Source organism: Silene latifolia, chromosome 6, assembly GCF_048544455.1.
Source record: "Silene latifolia isolate original U9 population chromosome 6, ASM4854445v1, whole genome shotgun sequence".
Lineage (NCBI taxonomy): Eukaryota > Viridiplantae > Streptophyta > Magnoliopsida > Caryophyllales > Caryophyllaceae > Silene > Silene latifolia.
This window is the reverse complement of record NC_133531.1, coordinates 107066106-107079841: the sequence shown is the minus strand read 5'-3', so window position 1 is coordinate 107079841 and position 13736 is coordinate 107066106. Positions and strand designations below refer to the sequence as shown.

General features: G+C 37.4%; 1 non-coding gene across 1 annotated transcript; it reads left to right on the top strand.

The window, feature by feature from the left end:
* The first annotated feature begins 12597 nt into the window (after nt 1-12597).
* Nucleotides 12598-12704, top strand: LOC141589359 (small nucleolar RNA R71). Its single transcript, XR_012520301.1, has one exon. It is a non-coding gene; the product is annotated as a small nucleolar RNA R71 (small nucleolar RNA).
* Nucleotides 12705-13736: the final 1032 nt, after the last annotated feature.

Genomic DNA, 13736 nt, shown 5'->3' with positions numbered 1-13736 from the left:
AAACATGATGAATAAATGATGTGATTAACAATAATTAAACAATGGTAAAAAGGGATTATACCTATTTGAGATTATCCAAATAATAAAGCAAAGAATAATAGAAGTAATCTTGATGATTGATGGAAGGTTGTCAATCCTCCAATAAACCCCATAATCTTCTAATTACCCAACTAAACTAAGAATAATTGATAAATTAAGGAAAGATTAAGATGTGATTAATATTGAGAAGTGTATTACAACTTTGATTAAGACTAAATTAAGAGAAGGATTATGATAAGATTAAGATGATATTAAGGGTTGATGATAATCTAGGTAGTACAATGGGGTATTTATACTAAAATTAAGTACAAGGATTAGGGTTACTAAGGGCTTAAATGACTAGTAAGACCCTAAGAGAAACATGGTAATTTTGCTCCTCCCGAGGGACATGCGCGGATCATGCTGCAACTCCCTCCAGGATCCGCTCGTACTCTCCTGAAGCACGGCTGGTCCTATAAGAAGATCCACTCATATTGTCTAAGAGACGCTCGGATCTTGGCTCTGGGACGCTCGTCTTGAGCTCAAGCCGCTCGGATCGTGGCACAGGGTTCTCTTCTTGTTTGGCTCCTTAACAATCCGTGGGGATCGTGTTGGGGATGCAAGGATCTTTTCATCATTGCCCATTTCACTCTATTTATTTGCTTAGGCCTCTAGTGTCGGTCTCTTATTCGATGCTTGGTCATTAGATGCGATCCATTTAGCTCCATTTCGCTCCATAAATGCAAGGTTAGCGATCCTCTACTACCAAGGACACAAAACCTCAAAGAATATGCAAAATGGGAAACTAAAGATAAGAAATGACCCTAATATATGCTAGAAAGCATGGGAACGAGGTTAATTCGGGGACTAAATATGCTCAAATATGAGTCACTTCACCTGCTAGATTACCAATCGCAAGTAGTAATCCACACCACCAGTGGGGGGCCGCAGCCGTTATCACCTAAGCCCCGCTCATCTCATCCGAGCAATAACCCATATTCCTTAATGTGCACATCCCCTTCTGTGGCGGGTTCCACAGAGGGCGAATCAAGGGCGTGAAGTCACTCCCGCAAGTGACTTCACTCAGCCGAGGACACACCTCGAGAATCACGGACAAACAATCACAACCAACCACATTATACAACAACAACGGTCAGCCATAACCAATCTACACCACCAACAACGACACTAAACCAATTATACAACAACAATCGACACTCTAGACAACCAACAGTATTGAGTAGGAAAACCTACCTTTAGCAAACCACAGCGATTCCGCGCACGACCACAAGACAACAATCAATCACCATAACCACCTACAACAACCAGCATAACCATCTATTACTACTACCATAAATACAACTGAAACCAAGGGAGACGATGACGATGATGACAACATACCTATACATAGCATTCTGGCGACAAGACTGGCTCGGCTAAAACTTGGTCGTTAAAAGCTACCAACCAAAACAATATTTATAACTTTACAAACTACTCTTAGTAAAGAGGCAAGTAAAGGTCGGATCCCAAGGGACGGGTATTGATGTAGGATTTTCAATTGCAAATGGGTGTGTCTTAGGGTGTCACAATTTGGGTTGAGATAGGAGATCAACTAAACTAATTAACAATATGAAAGCAAAGTAATAAAAACAAGCAAGGTGATTAAAATGAGGTGTAAACAATTGATTAAGAGCACTAGAGTGTCATAGATTCATAGGGGATTCATGGTAATTGATCATACAAACATATTCTCAAATTATAGCCAAGCAATTATTATTGTGATGGGATCGAGTTGGTGTATAAGCTTATAATCCCTAAGAAGGTTTGGGTCCCGGAGCCGAATCGATTAGATTGTACAACACCTACAAGTCGACTTAATCCTTCCTATCCAACTATATGCATGGTCTATGAGACTCGAGTTGGTGTATAAGCTTACAAGTCTCATTGAAAAGATAAGTGATGGGTAAAAAATGCAAGGATTCATAGGCTCGCATTTCATCAAACATAACATGTGCATAAGTTGAAATCACAACAAGCAAACAAATAAATTATGAAAACATATTAGATTAAGCATGAATCATTTCCCATGTTGGTTTTCCCTAATTACCCATTAACCCTAGCTAAGGAAACTACTCACTCATGATAAAGTTTAACATGCTAACAAGGTTGTCAATCACATTAACAAGGCAAAACATGATGAATGAATGAAAATGATTAATAATAATTAAAGCAAGGATTAAGAGAATTATACCTATGGAGATTCCAAAATAATAATGCAAAGAATAATATAAGTACTTGATGATTGATGGAAGTTTGTCAATCCTCCAATAAACCCAAATAATCTTCTAATTACCCAAAATAAATGAAGAACAATAAAGAAATTAAGGAAAGATTAAGTATTGAGATTTGTATTAAAACTAGATTAAGAAGTTGATTACAAGATTAAGGAATGATTAGAACTTGATTAAGGAACACTACAACAAATTGTCACTTGCGCCACGAATTATGCCACGGGAATTTATAATTCGTGGCTAAAATTTGCTTAGCCACGGGAAAAATTTATTCATTATTTTGGAAAAAATTTTATGCCACGGGATAACTTTTCCCGTGGCAAAAAGACACTTGCGCCACGAAATAGGCTACACCCGTGGCGAATAATCATTTTAGCCACGAACTATGTCACACCCGTGACGAAAATTTAATTAGCCACGAATTATTCCGTGGCAAAAAAAATTTAGCCACGAACTAACAAACTCCCGTGGCGAGTATCTTTTCCAACTTAAATTAAGATATTTTCATGTTAAGGCAAACCTAAAGTCTAAAAGAAATTTAATCAAATATAAATAATATGAAAATGCATTTAAATATAAAATTTTGCAAACACTTTGATTAATTTAATTAATATTTTTTATTGTTTTATTTACTTTAATAAGATTTTAAAATTTTATAAACTTATATGCAAGCAAAGAAAAGTTTGTCTTCTAAATTTTTTTATTCTTTTAGAAATCACAATTACGTTTTTGCGGGTTTTTTAACATTTATAATTTTAAATTTATTTTAATATATAATTCTGTCTATTAGAGTCGTGAATTTTTTTATTTTTTTAATTAAAACAATATAATCTTGAATAACAATCTTAAATGATCGTATTACATTTAAAGACATAGCATATAAAATTAAATAAATAAGTTATTTATCATCTATCTTTGATAAATCTAAAATTAACATATTGTCCAATGGTTCATTCAAAATTTGATTTACAACTTTATTTGAAAGATATTTATAGAAAAATTTGAATTTGATATAAAATTTAACTTAGTGAGAAAAAAGTTTGGGAAATTTTTTTAGGAGTGAAAAAAACGACAATTAGATTACAAAATTGATTAAATAAAATAAGTGCTATTTGAGAAATGAAAGAAAAAAATGATCTCCATAAATAAATTAAGGAAAAAACATATCGGAAAAATTATCAATATAAAAAATTCAAGGGTTAATTGATAAATAGTACCAATATAAGGATTTTTTTCGTAATCAGTACCAACATAATCAATAATAAGTAATCAATACCAAAATATTAAACTTTTTCTACGATAAGTACTAAGTCGTCTGAAAATCTAATCTCAACCTACTTGAAAAAGTCCAAAAGGCCATCATTCAAGTACAAATCTCTATTCACCCACTTCCAAAATCCCTCTCTTAGATGAAAACACTTTTGAAGTAGGAAAAAAATTAGAGTGAGAAAGCGACTTGGTACCTATCGTAGAAAAAAGTTAATATTTGGGTAGTGATTACTAATTATTGATTATGTTGATATTGATTATGAAAAATATGACTAAAGTTGGTAGTTTTTATCAATTTACCCAAAATTCAATATGAAGAAAATTTTTTTCATTGAAAATGAGTATATCACAGGGAAAATATAAAAATTATAATAATTTAAAGTCACATGTGCAAATAATGTTAAAAATTTGAGAAAAAAACGATAAATAATAACAAAGAGAAATCAGTTTACGAAAATAAGTGATTATGTTGTACGAATGTGTTTTTCGTGTTTTTTGAGTAAAAAGTGACTACTTTTTGGCTGGTCATTATTTTACCAAAAAATGGTTAATTATTCATATCGTAGGTATGACGATCATACAATAGCATTTTCGTAAAAAAATATACGAAAAAATGAGTCCAAGAGAAATGAAAATAAGAATGTCGATAAACTAAAGAAATAAAAAAAATGTTATGAAACCATGATTAAGTTTACTTTTTAGAGAAAATGGTTTTGCTAACTTGGGCAAAAAAATGACGTCAAAATCATTAGTCGGGAGGGTAACATCGAAAATTTGATTGTTTTGGCCAAAATAATGTTTTTCCAGCAAAAATTCGTAAATCATGTAACATTTTTGTAATTAAAAAGTAATAAAGGTAAATTTTGAAAGAAAAAAATAAACTTAAAAGGATTCAAAGTACTAATTATATCAACAGAGTTAACTTTCAGTTTCGGTAGCACATAAAAAGAACTCTACAGTTAAGCGTGCTCAGGTGAGAGTAGTGTTGGGATGGGTGACCTCCTGGGAAGCCTCTTTGATGTGCGCGGATGAATGACCGGTGAAACCAAAGAACGTTCAAATGAATTGAGTTAACTAGCGAAACTAGTATCGAGATTGTCACGATTCCATATATGATAAAATATCGATCCTAAAAAAATTAATTTTTTTATTTAATTTTCATATATATTTTTTGCCACGGGAACTATTTTTTCGCCACAGGAAATTTTTTGGCCACGGGAGTTATTAGCCACGAAAAAATCCGTGGCCAAAAATTTAATAATAGTCACGTTCTTGTTTTTCCCGTGGCTATCTCTTTGCCACGGCCACTTGCGTCACGGAAGGTATTCCCGTGGCCAAATGATTTAGCCACGGAAATTTAACACTTGCGCCACGAATTTAGCCGTGGCCCAAGTGCTCAATTGTAGTAGTGGAAGTATTAAGAGAGCATGCTAATCTAAGTAGTACAATGGGGTATTTATACTAAAGATTAGGTACATAAATTAGGGTTACTAAGGGCTTAAATGACTATTAAGTCCTTAAGAAAAGTTGAGGAAATGCTCCTCTCCAAGGAGATGAGCATCTCTGTTTTGCTAGTCTTGGCATGGGACGTGCGTCTTCAGCATAGGCACGGGTCCCCTGTTGAAAGATCCGAGCGGATTGTCAGGGGAGACGCTCGGATCATCTTGCTTCAGGACGAGCGTCTTCAGCACGGGACGCTCGGATGGTGGTGGAGGGAGATGCTCGGATCGTCTGTAATCCGCTCGGATCCCATGGCAGGCAGCTTTTCTTCTTTTCTTCTTACATAATCCGCGAGGATCAATCCGGGGATGCAAGGATCCTTTCGTCATTGCCCAATCTACTTCATTATCTACATAGGTCATCTAGTATTGTCTTTCCCTTGATGCTTGGTCAGTAGGTGCGATCAATTTAGCTCCATTTCGCCATGTAAATGCAAGGTTTGCACTCCTCTCTTACCAAGGGAACAAAACCTCAAAGAATATGCAAAATGGGGAACTAAATATAGTAAATGACCCAATTATGTACTAAAAAGCATAGGAACGAGGTAGATTCGGGGACTAAATGTGCTCAAATATGAGTCACATCAAACATCCAAAAACTGAACCTTTGCTCGTCCCGAGTAAAGAGGTGACAAAAACTAGGACCCTTATTAAAAATAACCTAATAATATAGCCGATGTGAGACAATTAGCGGGTCTCACTCCGCCCCTTCAACTCACAACAAGACAACCATGAGGTAGGATGCCTTCTTGCAAGGCAAGGTGGGGCTTGCCAAAATGGCGACACATTCAAGCATTAAGCACACAAAACGAGTAATGGATGCATCTACAAAAATGAATAGCCACTTTCCTCATCTAAGTGGCGGAAATTATCTACAAGGGAAGCAATCTAAGTGTACATACTCCATTATAGATACGGTTTCTTCAAAGTACTAAGCTTAGAAGGATACCAGTAAATCACCTCCAAGTTGTGTCAAGCTAGGGTACCTCTGCCCTCAATTTTTAAATGCGTTCGTCAAGAGTAGACTCCCTATGGTGTTAGAAACACTGGAGGATCACGGAATTCCCCTTCTTGCCTAGATAAGAAGGGTCGTCCCCTCTCTACCATGCACAAAAGTGGATTCGATGGATAAAGGGATCGTTTGTATTTGAGTTTCATATGGGAGTTTGCTTTTGTTGTTGTTTTTTTCCCCCAATTTCTTGTGGCATTTGACATTTGAGAACATTTTCTTTGCCATTTCTTTTGATGTTAGGCATTTCAATACTTGACAATTTTCAACTTTTTCTTGCATTTTCTTTTGAACATTTTCAAAGTCACCTCATTTGTAGTGAGGGTGCTTATATTTGAAACATAGGAGTTTTCATTTTGGTTACTCCTCTTTTCTTTTGATGCAATTGCAAAAAATTTCTTTTCTTTTCATTTCTTGAACTCAAATTTGAATAATTTTTGTGCCCATTCCCTTTTTGATGACAAAATGTGGTAGAACATGGATGATGGTTGCATGGTTTCAAGGGTCACCTTGGAATAAACGGTAACCAAGGAGTTATCACACAACAAGGTAGTCTTAACTAGGCCTTAATCCATGGTTCAAAGGATACTAGCATGACACATCCTAGGGTGTTTTACAAGTATTCTAACAAGCAAAGTCTCAAGAAGAAAAAGTATCGACAAGGGCCTTATATACACTTGTCAAGCTTCCCAAATAGATGCTTTCACAAAAATTTTCCTATATGCAACTATATGCCATGATGCAACTATTATTTGTACAACCTAATGCATATGCTTCTACCAACTAGTATGCCACATAATCTAAATGCAATCCTATAATCACATTGTTTATACCGCATCAATCAAAATAAAGCCACATAGTCAATAACATAGAGAGGAAAAAGGAGATTAGAAAGATCATACCATGCGGTCTTCAATATCCTCATGTCTCGAATGTGGCGTAGTCGATCAATATGACAAAGGATAAACAAACAAAATATATACAAACACAATATATATACAAGACTATACCATAAAGGAAATGAACATGTTTTTGGCGTTTTCAATTTTCAATTTTTTATGGTTTTTATGATTTATGGAATAAAAATACATGTTTTTGTATTTTTCAAAAAAATTCAATTTTTATCATTTTTGTTTTATAAAAGTCATGTTAGAATTTTTCATCCCCACACTAGTATGGGCATTGTCCTCAATGGCCAATACGATAGGAAATTATGCAAACTATATGAAAATGCATGATTTCTATACTAAATGCAAACTATATGGTATATATACAAAAGTGAATGCAAACTAAGATATCCTATATGATGCATGAATTTTGTTTGGTTGGAGAGCATAATTTAAATTAACTCCGAATGCGTATACTTGAACTTCCCAAAACCAAATGAGAGTGAGGGAGTTCATGCATAAAAATGCTATGCATGTAAACTAAATTTTCTCATTTTGGATTTTTCATGTGGGAACAATAAAAGACACCTCAATGAGACCGGGGTGGGAGTTCTCTAGGTGGTGTTAGGACTCAATACTCATGATCAATAATATATGAAAACAAGAGAAATGAACAAATCTAAAGGAGGTGTAGGAAACTCGCAATGCATTGTGGCATCCTCCAAAAAGCTTGTTAATCCTCAATTGTCGCCCATGGCGACATCACTACCATCTCCATCATCATCATCATCATCATCATACTCACTAGCATCATTATCTTCATCTACCTCCATAGACTTGGAGGCTTCACCATCATCTTCACTACTTGAGCTTTCTTCTTCCTCACTTACCTCTTCTTCTTCACCTTCTTCATCTTCTTCTTTCACCATTCTCAACAACAATCTCCTCATCACCCATGCTAGCATACCTAGGAGCATTAGGAAAGAATACTTCCCTATCCGCCCAACTAGGCAAAGGACATGATGGGTCAAGGAGTCCTTGCCTAGCTAGGTGTAAGACGGGCGGATATTGAGCTCTATATGTATTGACTCGGTCTTCATAAGCTTGCTTGTGCATGTGTTTCATCAAAAGAGTCAAGTAATCGTTACCCACCTCGACATTTTCGGGTTGGAATTCTTGGTAGGTAAACGGGTAGGGTGGAGTGATAATAGAGGAGGATGAGGATTCGGCAATATCCTCCCTTTGTTGTTGAATAATGAATTCGGCTTCCTTGGAGAGTGGAAGAAGATAGTTTGTCCTACAGACATTGAGTCAGCATACTTTGCTTGGTAAAATGAAGGACTTGGCATCTTTTGTAAGCCACTCAAATTTGTTGTCAAGATTGTCGTTCTTGACCCAATGGAATTTGTGAACCATAGTGGCTAGATCAATGAGGTGGCCTCCCTTAACCGGCTTATAAGTGTAATCTTTGTTGAAATTCCGTTTGAAATGCTTTGCCAACCATGTTACCAATCCCCCATTTACTATAAAGGCCGCACCTTCCTTGCCAATGTCGATATTAAGCCACCTTTCGATTAAAAGTTGAAGAATATTGTATCTCGTGGTGAAATTCTTATCGACATTCAAGGTTGACTCGAGATAGATGAAATAAAGTTCGGTAAAATGATTAGTCCCCTTCCTAGCAATTAAAGTGTTCTCAACAACCTTGTGCCATACCCTTATACCCGGATGGTGGACATAAAGGGCACGACAATCATGGTAAGATGTAGACTTCCTTCCGGTAATAGTCTTCCATAAAGGAGCGGGATCATATTTTGTTGTAGGTTTCTCCACATAGGTCGAGTCATTATAAGACCAAAAATTTTACCAAAAGCACCAAGTCCCATCTTTCTATTCATATTCTCAAGGCGGAATTCAATGTTCGATCGAGTCTCTACCTTTGTAACTTTCAATGAACTTAGAAATTCCAAGGTGAGGGAGAGGTAGGTCAATTCTTGTATATCAAACAATGTAAGCAACCCCATAGACTCAACGAAGTGCTTGGTCCTTTCAAGGACACTCAATTTGGTCAAGGCATTTTGGCAAATAAACTTGGTGGGTAAAATCGACTTCTTAGCAAGAGACACAAAATTTTTCCTATGAGAATCGGATGTGAAAGTTACCTATTTTTCTAGTTGCTCAATAACCGGGATAGAAGTAGTAGCCTCCACCATAGGAATAGGAGTTTCTTGAGTTTCCTCTCTTGTTTGATGTATCACCAAAGCCTTAGAAGCTTGAAGTTCTTGTTGCCTTTTGGAAAGGTTTGGTTTTGTGGGTGCCTTGCTTCCACCTTTGGTACTAGCCATTGTTCTTCTCCTTTATATGTATCAACAACCAAAGATTTTCTTGAATTCTTGTAGTATCCTCAAGCTTTAATAAAACCCAAAGCGATTTAGGATTTTCGAATTTTGCCCTTAACTCTAGAAAATCGATTCAGTTTTTGAGGATTTGGATGTTTAGATGGCTTTTTGTTGATAGAGGAGTGATTTATTTGAGTTTGAGGAAGTTTGGAATTGATTTTGGTGAATTTGGTTGAGGAAATTCATTTTTGTAGATGGAGGGATTGAGGGCTTTGAGGGTTTGAATGTGTGTTTATGTTTTGAATGAAGGAAATGAAATGGGGAAAGGGGATATAATTCCCGTGTTTTTTGAATTTCCGCAGGGGGAGACGAGCGTCTTCTGGCTGGGACGCTCGGATTCTAGGTCAGCCAATTTTAATAAATGAAACCCGTGGTGAAACGAGCGTCTTCAGGAGGTGACGAGCGTATTTTGCCTGGAGACGAGCGGATTCTTTTGAGGACGCTCGGATTCAAGGTCAGAGTGAAATCCCAGATTTTGGTGTAACCAGGACGAGCGAATTCTCACTGAGACGAGCGTCCTTGAGTTGAGACGAGCGGATTCTTGAGGAGACGCTCGGATTCTCACCCAGTACATATTCTTCCTTTCCAGCTCTGCCAGGACGAGCGTATTCTCGTCAAGACGCTCGAATTTTCACCCAAGACAAGCGGGTTCTTATTGAGACGCTCGGATTGCTCCTGTACCTCACGGATTCAGTTCTACCCGTGGGTACTTTCATAACCCAAGTCATTCCGTCTTCGTTCCTTGGGTCTTCATTGTGGGGGCACGACGAAGGCTTGGATAGCCTAGGCAATTGCAATTCCCACACTAAGTCAAAACACTACACATCAAGAAACATTTAAGTCCCTCCCTCAATTTCTCTCAAAATGGTAATCTTGATCAAAGTAAAATGGTAAATCCAAAAAAATTGACAAAAATGCAACAAAGTGAAATGCAAGTTAAGGGATTAGAATATTTACAAATGGTGGTTTAGGGAGGACTCCACCAAACTCTCATTCATGTATGAGATGTCAAGGAGGCATAGCCAAGGTGTTGCTGATGTTTCTCAACACCTTGAAAAAGTAGTCGAAGGCTTGTTCATTGTCATTATAAAGATCTTCAATAGTCCTTTGCACATTGTGTTCTTTATTGTGGTGATTTGAGTGGAAATGGTCATCAAAGCCTTGGTCCACGGTCATAGCATTGCCAATATAAGGATTGACTAACCCTTCAAATTCATCATCCCATAGACCGCATACTTCATTAGCTTGCTTCCCAATAGTATCATGAGTTGATGAGAACAACTCCTCTTCCTTCTTGTCATTATGGCCAGTGAGGCCTTCTTTTTCTTTTGTCATGAGTGGTGGTGAGCTATTTAAGCTCTCATTCTTGTTAAAACTTTCTTGCTCTTTGGATGGAGCCTCTTGGAGATTACCCACTTTCTTCTCCCATATGGGTGGTGATTCCTTACCCATAGCTTGTCCTTTGCATTGAGATGCCAACTTCTTCCTATCACTTTCTCGGCTATAATGATCAACCATATACATGGCTCATGTAAGCGGAGAGCTCTCATTGCCTTGTCGAGGTTCAAAGTGATTGTTTCATCTCCCACTTCAAGTATGAGATCTCCATGTATCACATCAATCACCGCCCCCGCGGTATGTAAGAAAGGTCTTCCTAGAATGATAGGAATGTTGAAGTCTTCCTCCATGTCAACAATAACAAAGTCCACCGGGATGAAGAACTTGCCAATTCTTACCGGCACATCTGCCCATACCCCTAAAGGTGTCTTCGTTGATCGATCCGCCATTTGAAGTGTGATATTAGTGCACTTGAGTTCTCCCATTCCTAGCCTTTTGCACACCGAGTATGGCATGACACTCACACTTGCCCTAAGGTCACATAAAGCTTTGTTGATTGTAGTGTCGCCAATGGTGCATGGAATGGAGAAACTTCCCAGATCCTTAAGTTTTAGAGGTGAACTTCCTTGTAGGATGGCACTACTCACTTTAGTGAAAGCAATAGTCTCAATCTTCCGGATTGATTTCTTTTTTGTAAGAATATCTTTCATGTATTTCGCATAGGCCGGAACACGATTAATCAATTTGGTGAATGGGATTGAGACTTCCAAATTCTTCACAATTTCCATGAACTTGCCTAATTGTTCATCGAACTTAGGCTTAGCTTGATGACTTGGAAATGGAAGTCTAATCACAATAGGCTCTTTCTCCTTAGCCTTCTCTTCATTCTTCTTCTTTGAAACTTCTTGAATGGTGGTGGGTTCTTCTTCTTTCTTAGAGTTTTCAACTCTTCCCTTGTCACTAGCATTCACAACATCTTCATCAATGGGCCTCTTCGGCCTTTCATACCATGTACCACTCCTCAAATGGATGGCACTCACCGACTCATTTCTTGCGGGATTACCTTGAGGTGGTAATTGCCCTTTTTGTCTTTGAGAACTAGAAGATGCTAATTGAGACATTTGGGTTTCCAACATCTTTGTGTGAGCTAGTATATTGTTGATGGTCATGTCTTTTGCTTGGCTATCCTTTTGCATTTGAGTGAAGAATTCTTATTGGTTCTTTTGCATTTTGAGGACCGCTTTTTGAACATCAAAACCGTGGTCATTTGTTTGATTGTATGGAGGTTGATTTTGATAACTTTTGGTTTGATTGTAAAAGGGTCTTTGAGCTTGGTTTCTCATTGGAGGTGGGGAGTATGTTTGAGGATTTTGAACATTTTGACTTTTGTATGAAATATTGGGGTGAAATTTGGTATTCTCATTGTAATAGTTTGAATAAGGGGTGCCACTTTTGTATGCTTGGAAAGCATTCACCTGTTCACTTGTTCCCCTACATTTACTTTGGTCATGTCCCAAAGTTCCACAATTCTCACATACTCCACTTGGAATTGATGATGATGCCATCATGGCATTAACATGTTGCTTGGGTTATTTGAAGGCCTCTTCAAATTTAGCCATGGCCTTTTCAAACTTCAAATTGATGGTGTCAGTGTGAGCACTTAGTTGAGCACCCGATTGAGTAATGGAGTCTACCTCATGTTTTCCTCCTCTAGTAGCCTTCTGAGGTCTACTATATTGCGAGTTATGGACCGTCATTTCCGCAATTTTGTTCCATGTTTGATTGTCATCAACTTCGGTGAACATACCATTGGATCCCATGTTGAGAATGTTTCGGGAGTCTGCATATAGACCATTCCAAAATTGTTGTACAAGGAACCACTCACTAAGTCCATGGTGTGGATAAGATCGACAAATGCCCTTGAATCTCTCCCATGCTTCATACAAAGATTCCTCATCCCTTTGTTTGAACCCGGTGATTTGGGCTCTCAGCATGTTAGTCTTCTCCGGAGGATAGAATTTCTTGTAGAAAGCAAGTGCCAATTTCTTCCATGAATCAATACCAAGAGTAGCTTTGTCTAGGCTTTTCAACCATTGTTTCGCGGTACCAATTAAAGAAAAATGAAATAAGATCCATCGAATTTGGTCTTGAGTAACTCCGGTTTGAGAAATCGCATCACAATAGTCACAAAAGGTCTCCATATGAGAATGAGGGTCTTCACTAGGCATCCCTCCAAATTGACTTCTCTCAACTAATTGTATGAATGCGGATTTGGCAATGAAATTACCGGTTAAATGTTGTGGTGTAGGAGTACCATTTGGTAGGTTCTCCTCGGTTGGTACGGAATGTGATGAGAATTTAGGCATTGTGGGTTGATTTTGTGGTGGGTTTTGTATAGGGTTGTCCTCTCCTTCTCTTGTAAAAGGGTTGGTATACTCAATGTTATTTGGTTGAGTGTCCACAATCTCACTAATACCTACAACTCTTGAAGTATTTCTAGCAAGTCTTCTATTGTTGGTCAAGGTCCTTTCAATTTCCAGATCAATGGGTAACAAGTTACCTTGTGATCTCCTAGACATGCAAATATCAAACAACTTGAAAACAATTAGAACAACGTTGAGGAGTTTGACTTCCCCAAGGTAAAGAAAGACACAACTAAAAACAATTAAAGAAAATCAAATCAAGTTAACACCGTCCCCGATAACAGCGCCATTTTTGGCTCGGCTAAAATTTCGTCGTTAAAAGCTACCAACCAAAACAATAATTATAACTTTACAAACTACTCTTAGTAAAGAGGCAAGTAAAGGTCGGATCCCAAGGGACGGGTATTGATGTAGGATTTTCAATTGCAAATGGGTGTGTCTTAGGGTGTCACAATTTGGGTTAAGATAGGAGATCAATTAAACTAATTAACAATATGAAAGCAAAGTAATAAAAACAAGCAAGGTGATTAAAATGAGGTGTAATCAATTGATTAAGAGCACTAGGGTGTCATGGGTTCATAGGGGATTCATGGGAATTGATCA